The 10,333-nt window shown below is 36.0% G+C and overlaps 1 pseudogene; it reads right to left on the minus strand.

Annotated features, from left to right (window-relative positions):
- Positions 1 to 3: 3 nt before the first annotated feature.
- LOC134270394 (uncharacterized protein K02A2.6-like) lies at positions 4 to 2,524 on the minus strand (annotated as a pseudogene).
- Positions 2,525 to 10,333: the final 7,809 nt, after the last annotated feature.

Below are 10,333 nucleotides of genomic sequence, written 5' to 3' on the forward strand. Positions count from 1 at the left end.
AATTGGCTTGATCATGTCCCATGCCATTGGCTGAGTAATATCACGTGGTATCATATACGGTCTCCCCGCCTTCTTGTATGCACACCTAATTCTGTCCCTTTCTCTCGTTGGGTTTTCGTAGTTTGTCTCTGAACTGCTTGGCGATAAATCATGGAGCGCAAAACTCAACTCTGGCTGAAGTAAAATGAAACAGTTTTCACAACCGAACGCATATCTACTGTTTGTTTCTGGATAAAACGGTCCAAATGTTGTTATGAAAAATGTCACATTATTGAACTCAAAAACCCATCCTCATTTTGCAACATAGGATTTGTTCATACATCTCACTCCCTTCGGGTCGTTGTCTGATATCACTTTGAGTATTCTTCTGAAGGTCTTGGCAAAAACCTGGCAAAATAGGGTTTATTTTAATATTTTATTACATTTAATATAGGCTGAATCGGTTGATGTATCTTGATTATTCTTGCTGTGATTTTGCCAATTATTAATCTGTAATCGCTCAAGGTGATTTTACTGAAGAAAATATTTTGAAAAAAATATCACCGAAATATCAATACGTTTATCCGACAGCATGCGCGGATCTAGAGGGGGTTTCGGGGGGCCCTAAACATTCCCCCGGAATTTGTAGAGATACTAATTCAACTAAAAGTTACTTTGGACCCCCCAACCCTCCTTCCCCTCTAGATAGGTTTTTAACGTTTAGGGAACGAATTTAGTTTTTTTGCTTGTCAAGAAATTTCAGGGATGGAATTGGGTGGAATCCACCCCTTGGACCCCTTGGATAAAATCTTAGATCCGCGCATGGACACATGTTCTTTACAGATGTCAAATAAAGTTGTAAGAATACACTTTTACATACAATACTAAATGTTATCATTATTTCGTCAAAATGTGTTTCTCAGTAAACTCTTAGTTATCCTCTGAAACTTCGATGTGCCTACAAACATGTATTGCTGGACATTTCTCAACAAAAACTATTTTCACCTTAATTAATTTGCACTACAGAGGAGATTCGTCTTTACCTGTATGTCCCTCCGATGGAATTCAACTGGCACCTCGATCAGAAAACCGTCAAGTTTATAGTGACGACAGACAAGTGTGAAGTGCAATAAGGAAGGCAAAAATCTACAATGAAATAGAATTCAGACTTAAAATTTATAACAAACAAAATGTTTGGAACGAAATGTAAGGGGAAGCTAATCTCATTTAACATATGCATGAATAATTAAGTTTCAACTTGTATGACTGTTTCTTATCGCTTTTCTTTCTCTCCTATATATTCACTTTAGAATTGTTTTGCTACTACCTTTACTAGCTCAGAGCACTGGAGTTCGAGTATCTATCTATCGGTTCTACCGAAATTTTTAGTAAATTAAAAAATATGATATACCTTTAACATGTTTAATAATATAACAGTGTACGTGTTAATTATAAATGTGACTTTTTTAATTATTTACTAAAAATTTGGCAGTAAAATTGATTGGTGTATCGCGATTCTCTGTGCTCAGAGTCCATCCAAACTAAGTTTAAAAACTTAGTTTGGTATTTGGCGTTTTTGAGTGTCGTGTTCAACAATGTGCTGTCCTCTCGTTCCTGATATAACCCCTGCTTTCTGGTATAAATTCTGTGACATATTAAAGCAGCAGCTGTAAATTGTTTGAAAGGAAAAGGATATACAGTATCTTACCTGAATGTATTTTCGTCTGGGAAAAAGAGAAAAACAAAATGTATAGAACGTATTTCACAGAAAATGCTTTTAAATTTTAAAAAATACAGTACACATGTTTGAATATACAGTCATGTAAGAATGTAGTCATATGACCACGAAATTGGAGAAATCGAATGATAATTCTCACTTCATTACTTGCTTTTATGGTAAAGTTCTGTGATGTTTAATTCCGTTCCGCGCTAAGAAATTTTCAAATTCATCCGATATGAATTGTCTGCCATTGTCTGTGACTATTTCTTCCGGTAATCCATAGGTTGCGAAAATTCTTACTAGTCGTCTAATAATAGCTTCTGAAGTAACAGACTTCATGATTTCGATTTCTGGGTATCTGGTATAGTAATCAACTATTACGAATACTTGTTCTCCTGTTGGGAATGGTCCGCATAAATCCATTCCTAATTTTTTCCAAGGTCCTGTGGGTAGGTCTGTCATCGTAACGGGTGCTCTTTGATTTGATTTACATACCATTTGGCATGCATGACATGACAATACAGCGGTTTCAACATCTTCGTCCATTTTTGGCCACAACACTTTTTCTCGTAAAAGTGCCTTTGTTTTAACGACTCCTTGATGTGACTCATGTGCGATTTCTAGTGTTTTCTTCCGCAGGGATTGTGGGATGATCATTCGAGCCTGTTTTAGTACAATCGGTCCTCGAACTGATAACTCTGATCGGATATTGTAAAATGGTAAAACTTTGTCCGATTTGGTCCAAGTTCCTGAAGTGATGTTTTTTCGTACTTGTTGCAGCGTAGGGTCATTTTCGGATTCGCGCTCAATTTCCTCTGTGGTCATTGCTTTTGGTACTGCGTGTTCGATTACGAAATTGACATAGTCTTCTGCGCTTGTTTGTTCTTGATTTGGAGTATTATTGTTTGCATTTTCCTGGCGTGAAAGTACATAAGCTGCGTTTTGGCTTCCGGGAGTATAGATCACAGGAAATTTAAATGGTTGTAGTTTCATGATCCATCGTTCTATTCTAGCAGGTGGTTTGTGTTTTGGTGTAAATATGTAGGTAAGAGGTTTGTGATCTGTCGAGATGGTAAAATCTACTCCATACAAATACGTTTGAAATCGTTGGCATGCCCATACAATTGACAGTGCTTCTCTTTCGGTTTGAGAGTACGACTTGCGTAAGCCACTGGACGAAATTCTCCGTCGTCTTGTTTTTGTTCTAATATTGCTCCGAGCCCATAAGGACTTCCATCTACAATTAGTCTTGTTTCTGCGCTTAGTTTATAGTACGCCATAACTTCTGATGATGTTAATAACTCTTTTAGTTGGACGAAAGCTTTTGTTTCCGTGTTTCCCCACTCCCATTTTGTTGACTTGCGTGTCAGCTTACGGATTGGCTCAGCTATTGTTGCTAAATTCGGAATAAATCTTGCACAGTAATTGACAAGTCCAAGAAAACTGCGGACTTCTTGTACATTACTGGGCTGTTTTGCTTCCTGAACCGCTTTGACTTTCTCTTGGTCGACTTTAATTCCTTCTTTGGACAATATGTGTCCCATATATTTCAGCTCTGTCTTGAAAATTCGCATTTCTCTTTGTTCAGGGTCAGATTACTCTCTCGAAGTTTATTGAAAACTTCCCGAAGCGCTTTATCATGTTCTTCTTTTGTTTTGCCGAAGACAATTATATCGTCTGATATATTCTTACAGCCTGTGATCCCTTGTAATACTTGTTGTATTATTCGTTGGTAAATTTCCGGTGCGCACGAAATTCCAAACATGAGCCGTTTGTATCTGTACAAACCTTTGTGGCAGACAAAAGTTGTTATGTTTCTTGAATCTGGCTCTAATTCAATTTGATGGAATCCCGATTTTAGATCAAGTTTTGAGAAACAGGTTGCTCCATTCATTTCTTGTAGTGTTTCTTCTACATTCGGAATAGGAAATCGTTCCCGCATTATCGCATTATTTGCTTGACGCATATCCACACAGATTCGCACGTCGTTTTGCTTCGGTTTTGGTATGCAAACAAGAGGTGAAACCCATGGTGTCGGTCCCTCAACTTTTTCAATTACATCTAAGTTTTCCAATTCATCAATTTTGTTTCCAACAGCTTCACGCATGTGATATGGCAGACGGCGTATGGGTTGAGCTACTGGTCGTACTGTGTTGTCTACATGTAACTTGAGTTGAAATTTCTTAAGTTTTCCAAGTCCAACGAATAGGTCACTGTATTCCTGAACTATTGTGGAAGCTTCTTTTGTTATCTCTTGGATGAAATGCTGCTCCAGTTTGATCAGCTTGAATTGCTCAGCTGTTGTTTTGCTGATCAAGTTTCCATATTTTCCGGGAATTACATGGAAAGTTGTTCGAATAGATTCGCCATTATGTTTCAACTCTGCCGTAAGGGTACCAAGTTGTTTCAGTGGTTTTGGTGATCCGTATGCAAAAATTTCTGATGTTGGGTGTTTCAAAGCTTTATTGTCCGGGAACAAGGTCCGAAATGTTACTCCGTCCAGAATGTTGACACTAGCTCCGGTATCAATGATAACACTTACATCTTTGTTGTTGATTTTAACTTTGATTGTAGGTGTTTTATTTTTAGATACACTGAAGGCGAATTCAGGGTTAGTATTTTCAATAACGCAATGAAGGCGCTTGGTGTTGCACACTTTTGCAAAATGACCTTCATTTCCACATTTATTGCACTTTTTTCCCCGTGTTATTCTGCAGTCACGACCAAAATGACCTTGATTTCCGCATCTGTAACATCGTTGGTTGTTTCTAGGGGATTAATGTTGCCCTCCGGGTCCTTTGTATCCAGAAAGTTGTTTTCCATGACCTCTGTCATTCAGTTCCTATGCACGACTTGGTTTTGGTTTTTCGAAATTCGGAAACTTTTTCGATTTCATCTGTTGGTTAATTTTGTTGACCTCCTGTGGAATAGCTGGATTTTCTTCCATTTTCTGTGCCTGACTATCTGACACATCTACGGCCCTTGATATTTCCAGTACTTTCATTAAGTTGAGTTCTTTTTCTCGCAGAAATCTTCTTCTTAGTGCTGTTGATTTGCATTTATCGATGACCTGATCACGGATATTGTCATCTTTTGCCGTCCCAAAGTCACAAGATATTGCCAGTTTTTGCAATCGTGTCACAAAATTTGTAACTGTTTCATTTTCATTTTGTGATGCCTGACAAAACATATGTCTTTCGAAAGCAACGTTTTTTCTGGGTGCAAAGTAGGTATTCAAATCATTAACTATATCATCGAACTTCTCACCTGTATGTTCAATAGTATCATATATGTCCTGAGCTTCAGGTCCTGCTAAATGTAGGAGAAGCGCACGTTTTTGTTTCTGAGTAGTAACTCCGGATGCTTCCATGTAATATTTGAATCTCTTCATCCAATCTTCCCATCTTTGGGCTACATTTGTTAGTTCTCCTCCTATCACGAACTGAGGTACACAAGGTAAATCGATTTTCGCTGCCATATCTTCAAATTTAATTGAATCTCAGATTTAACTTCTCCAACGAATTAAATCACAGAGTTAACTTGTTTTGTACATCCTCGTCGCCATTGTAATATATCAGAAACAAGACCGGTATATATTTTATATAGTTTATCTAATAAGCACAAATATATACAGCCTGACTACATTGGATATCAGTAAGCAAGTAAGTGTCTTTGTGCCAAAATCATTTTATATTTGATAGTCTTCGGAGCCTGGGAAACAGGAAATGTAGGTGACTCAATTTCAGAATAATGTCAGTAGGTTACTGAACTCTGTGAGAGTCAGAGAGCTAACTTTGCTTAGGTGTCAAATCAATTATAAACAGATTGTGATACAATTCTAGTAAATTCCAAAAAATTCCAAAACATTACACAAATATAAACTCTGTGTTTTCTTGAATGGGTTTAAAATTTTCTATGGCAGGGACCTTGGAAGCATCATATGTCACAAAGTCAAACACAGCCTCATGCACGCTCTTCTTCAGTTCTCCTTCGGTCACCAGGGGGTAAAGTTCATTGACGATTTGTCTTGTGGTTTTATGATCGTCTTCGTTTAAGGAATTGGAATTCTTTGACGGAGAAAGTACATACAGGAAAACTGGAAACCATTTTTAAAAAAGATTATGAACCATTTTCAGAACACTTCTCCAGCAAATGTTTTCATTGAAATTAAAAATTGATAATATAAGAGAGGGACGGGTGGTCATACATGTACCGTTTCCTCTACTAGTTCATTAGCTGCAAAAATGTAGCCCTCTCCCTTTTTTAAGGGGGATATCAGATTAAACAAGAGGCCCATGGGCCACATCGCTCACCTGAATATCTTTGGTGATACAGTTATTTACCAGATTTCCCTTCTTCTTATATTTATTGTGGTCCACTACCCCCCCTCCCCCCACACCACCACCGCTGCACCCCATCTTGATTTTAACATTTTAGAATCTACACTACCCCAGGATGTTTCCACCTAAGTTTCAGCTTTCCTGGCCAACTGGTTCTTGAGAAGAAAATTTTTCCAATAATTATTTCTCTATAAAACTTGGATTCCCTTTGTGGTCCCGCCCGACCCCCGGGGTCATGATTTTAACAAATTACAATCTACACTACCCCAGGTTGCTTCGACCTAAGTTTCAGCTTTCCTGGCCCACTGGTTCTTGAGAAAAGATTTTAAAATATTTTTCCTGTATATTTCTATGTAAAAATTCGATTCCCTAGTGTGGCCCCGCCCTAGCACCTGGGGGTCATGATTTTTACAAATTAGAATCCATACTACACCAGGATGCCTCCATATAAGTTTCTACAACCAAAATTTTTTTTTTTGATAATGAGACATTTCAAATGTATTTTTCTATCAGTATAAACATGTATTGGAATTTCAATTTTATGAAAGAAGCATTCAAAGCATGTGATTAGAACATTTAAAGCTTTTCAACTAATGGACCTGCTTATTACCATTAGAATATGTCCAGAGTATGACATGAAGAAAGAACCTGAAGGCTACGGAAACAAAAGTGGCTATACTTGTATTTAAGACAGCTAATGATAATATGCGTACGTGCAAGTCTGTGTGATTCACACACCAATAACTCACACAAAACCTTAAAACATTCCTTATATGTACATTTTTTAAGCATAAAAAATATACTTAGTACTCAATATTTGAATTTCTCTCTGCCCTATTTCGTTAATTTTTTTCTCTGTAGCCTCATTGTGACGTCACGTTAGCGTACGTTTCTCCGTGTATATTTCAACGCGTGAGTATACACAAAAATGGTATTCAGCTGTTGGCTTACTAGAAAAACACAGCAAATATTATAAATTGAAAGCTTTCTTAATTTGTATGTCTTTTCTACATATTTTAAAATGTTTATGTATTCAAACGAGAACGTGAAGAGCTGGCGCTTCTTTATAAATGTGCAGGCGTGAAGCGTTGTATTTCATATACGAAAATCAAACGCATTTCTTGTATTAATTTACATATTTTTTCTGATGACTTCTAATCTATGTTTGTCGATCAACGAATATTATTATATTATTATTTTTTCACGTCAATCACATCACAATGGAAAGATTTCTCATCCCATGGTAGTTCGTGAGAGCATGAACCTTTTATTTGCAAAGTATCTTAGAGGAAAATATTTGGAAATGTAAATATACATGTATAAGGAATTAGGCTTATTTTAACCTATTTTATTATACGATATAACATAACTTGGGACAGTTTACGCATTATAAATCAAGAAGCGTAAAAGTTTTTGTTATATCTATAACCTATGTGAAAATTCCTTATAATTTAATTCACTTTTATCCAATCAAATGACGTGATACATCTGGAATTAAATTACAAAGGAATAACCACTTGCTTTTGATTGAGGGCATTTTGGTTCAATGTTAGAGAGGAGTCCTCAAAAGTTAATTGAAATGAAATTATTGTAGGGAGAAAAGAAAATTGTTTGAGAGGTATGTTTCTTACTTTTGGTCACTTTTGATAGATATCTCATTGATACTAGTATGTAATAATAGTTAATAAAAAATGATTCTCTTCGGATTTTATTTCTTCCACAGTGTTACATCGCTTCTAGACAAGACCATGTATGCATTGATGATCATAATGATAATGGTAATAATAATTCATTTGTATGAAATAATCTCAGATTTAACTTCTCCAACGAATTAAATCACAGAGTTAACTTGTTTTGTACATCCTCGTCGCCATTGTAATATATCAGAAACAAGACCGGTATATATTTTATATAGTTTATCTAATAAGCACAAATATATACAGCCTGACTACATTGGATATCAGTAAGCAAGTAAGTGTCTTTGTGCCAAAATCATTTTATATTTGATAGTCTTCGGAGCCTGGGAAACAGGAAATGTAGGTGACTCAATTTCAGAATAATGTCAGTAGGTTACTGAACTCTGTGAGAGTCAGAGAGCTAACTTTGCTTAGGTGTCAAATCAATTATAAACAGATTGTGATACAATTCTAGTAAATTCCAAAAAATTCCAAAACATTACACAAATATAAACTCTGTGTTTTCTTGAATGGGTTTAAAATTTTCTATGGCAGGGACCTTGGAAGCATCATATGTCACAAAGTCAAACACAGCCTCATGCACGCTCTTCTTCAGTTCTCCTTCGGTCACCAGGGGGTAAAGTTCATTGACGATTTGTCTTGTGGTTTTATGATCGTCTTCGTTTAAGGAATTGGAATTCTTTGACGGAGAAAGTACATACAGGAAAACTGGAAACCATTTTTAAAAAAGATTATGAACCATTTTCAGAACACTTCTCCAGCAAATGTTTTCATTGAAATTAAAAATTGATAATATAAGAGAGGGACGGGTGGTCATACATGTACCGTTTCCTCTACTAGTTCATTAGCTGCAAAAATGTAGCCCTCTCCCTTTTTTAAGGGGGATATCAGATTAAACAAGAGGCCCATGGGCCACATCGCTCACCTGAATATCTTTGGTGATACAGTTATTTACCAGATTTCCCTTCTTCTTATATTTATTGTGGTCCACTACCCCCCCTCCCCCCACACCACCACCGCTGCACCCCATCTTGATTTTAACATTTTAGAATCTACACTACCCCAGGATGTTTCCACCTAAGTTTCAGCTTTCCTGGCCAACTGGTTCTTGAGAAGAAAATTTTTCCAATAATTATTTCTCTATAAAACTTGGATTCCCTTTGTGGTCCCGCCCGACCCCCGGGGTCATGATTTTAACAAATTACAATCTACACTACCCCAGGTTGCTTCGACCTAAGTTTCAGCTTTCCTGGCCCACTGGTTCTTGAGAAAAGATTTTAAAATATTTTTCCTGTATATTTCTATGTAAAAATTCGATTCCCTAGTGTGGCCCCGCCCTAGCACCTGGGGGTCATGATTTTTACAAATTAGAATCCATACTACACCAGGATGCCTCCATATAAGTTTCTACAACCAAAATTTTTTTTTTTGATAATGAGACATTTCAAATGTATTTTTCTATCAGTATAAACATGTATTGGAATTTCAATTTTATGAAAGAAGCATTCAAAGCATGTGATTAGAACATTTAAAGCTTTTCAACTAATGGACCTGCTTATTACCATTAGAATATGTCCAGAGTATGACATGAAGAAAGAACCTGAAGGCTACGGAAACAAAAGTGGCTATACTTGTATTTAAGACAGCTAATGATAATATGCGTACGTGCAAGTCTGTGTGATTCACACACCAATAACTCACACAAAACCTTAAAACATTCCTTATATGTACATTTTTTAAGCATAAAAAATATACTTAGTACTCAATATTTGAATTTCTCTCTGCCCTATTTCGTTAATTTTTTTCTCTGTAGCCTCATTGTGACGTCACGTTAGCGTACGTTTCTCCGTGTATATTTCAACGCGTGAGTATACACAAAAATGGTATTCAGCTGTTGGCTTACTAGAAAAACACAGCAAATATTATAAATTGAAAGCTTTCTTAATTTGTATGTCTTTTCTACATATTTTAAAATGTTTATGTATTCAAACGAGAACGTGAAGAGCTGGCGCTTCTTTATAAATGTGCAGGCGTGAAGCGTTGTATTTCATATACGAAAATCAAACGCATTTCTTGTATTAATTTACATATTTTTTCTGATGACTTCTAATCTATGTTTGTCGATCAACGAATATTATTATATTATTATTTTTTCACGTCAATCACATCACAATGGAAAGATTTCTCATCCCATGGTAGTTCGTGAGAGCATGAACCTTTTATTTGCAAAGTATCTTAGAGGAAAATATTTGGAAATGTAAATATACATGTATAAGGAATTAGGCTTATTTTAACCTATTTTATTATACGATATAACATAACTTGGGACAGTTTACGCATTATAAATCAAGAAGCGTAAAAGTTTTTGTTATATCTATAACCTATGTGAAAATTCCTTATAATTTAATTCACTTTTATCCAATCAAATGACGTGATACATCTGGAATTAAATTACAAAGGAATAACCACTTGCTTTTGATTGAGGGCATTTTGGTTCAATGTTAGAGAGGAGTCCTCAAAAGTTAATTGAAATGAAATTATTGTAGGGAGAAAAGAAAATTGTTTGAGAGGTATGTTTCTTACTTTTGGTCACTTTT

Source organism: Saccostrea cucullata, unplaced genomic scaffold (genome assembly GCF_032062105.1).
Source record: "Saccostrea cucullata isolate Sc308-1 unplaced genomic scaffold, CSIRO_AGI_Scuc_v1 ctg18175, whole genome shotgun sequence".
NCBI lineage: Eukaryota > Metazoa > Mollusca > Bivalvia > Ostreida > Ostreidae > Saccostrea > Saccostrea cuccullata.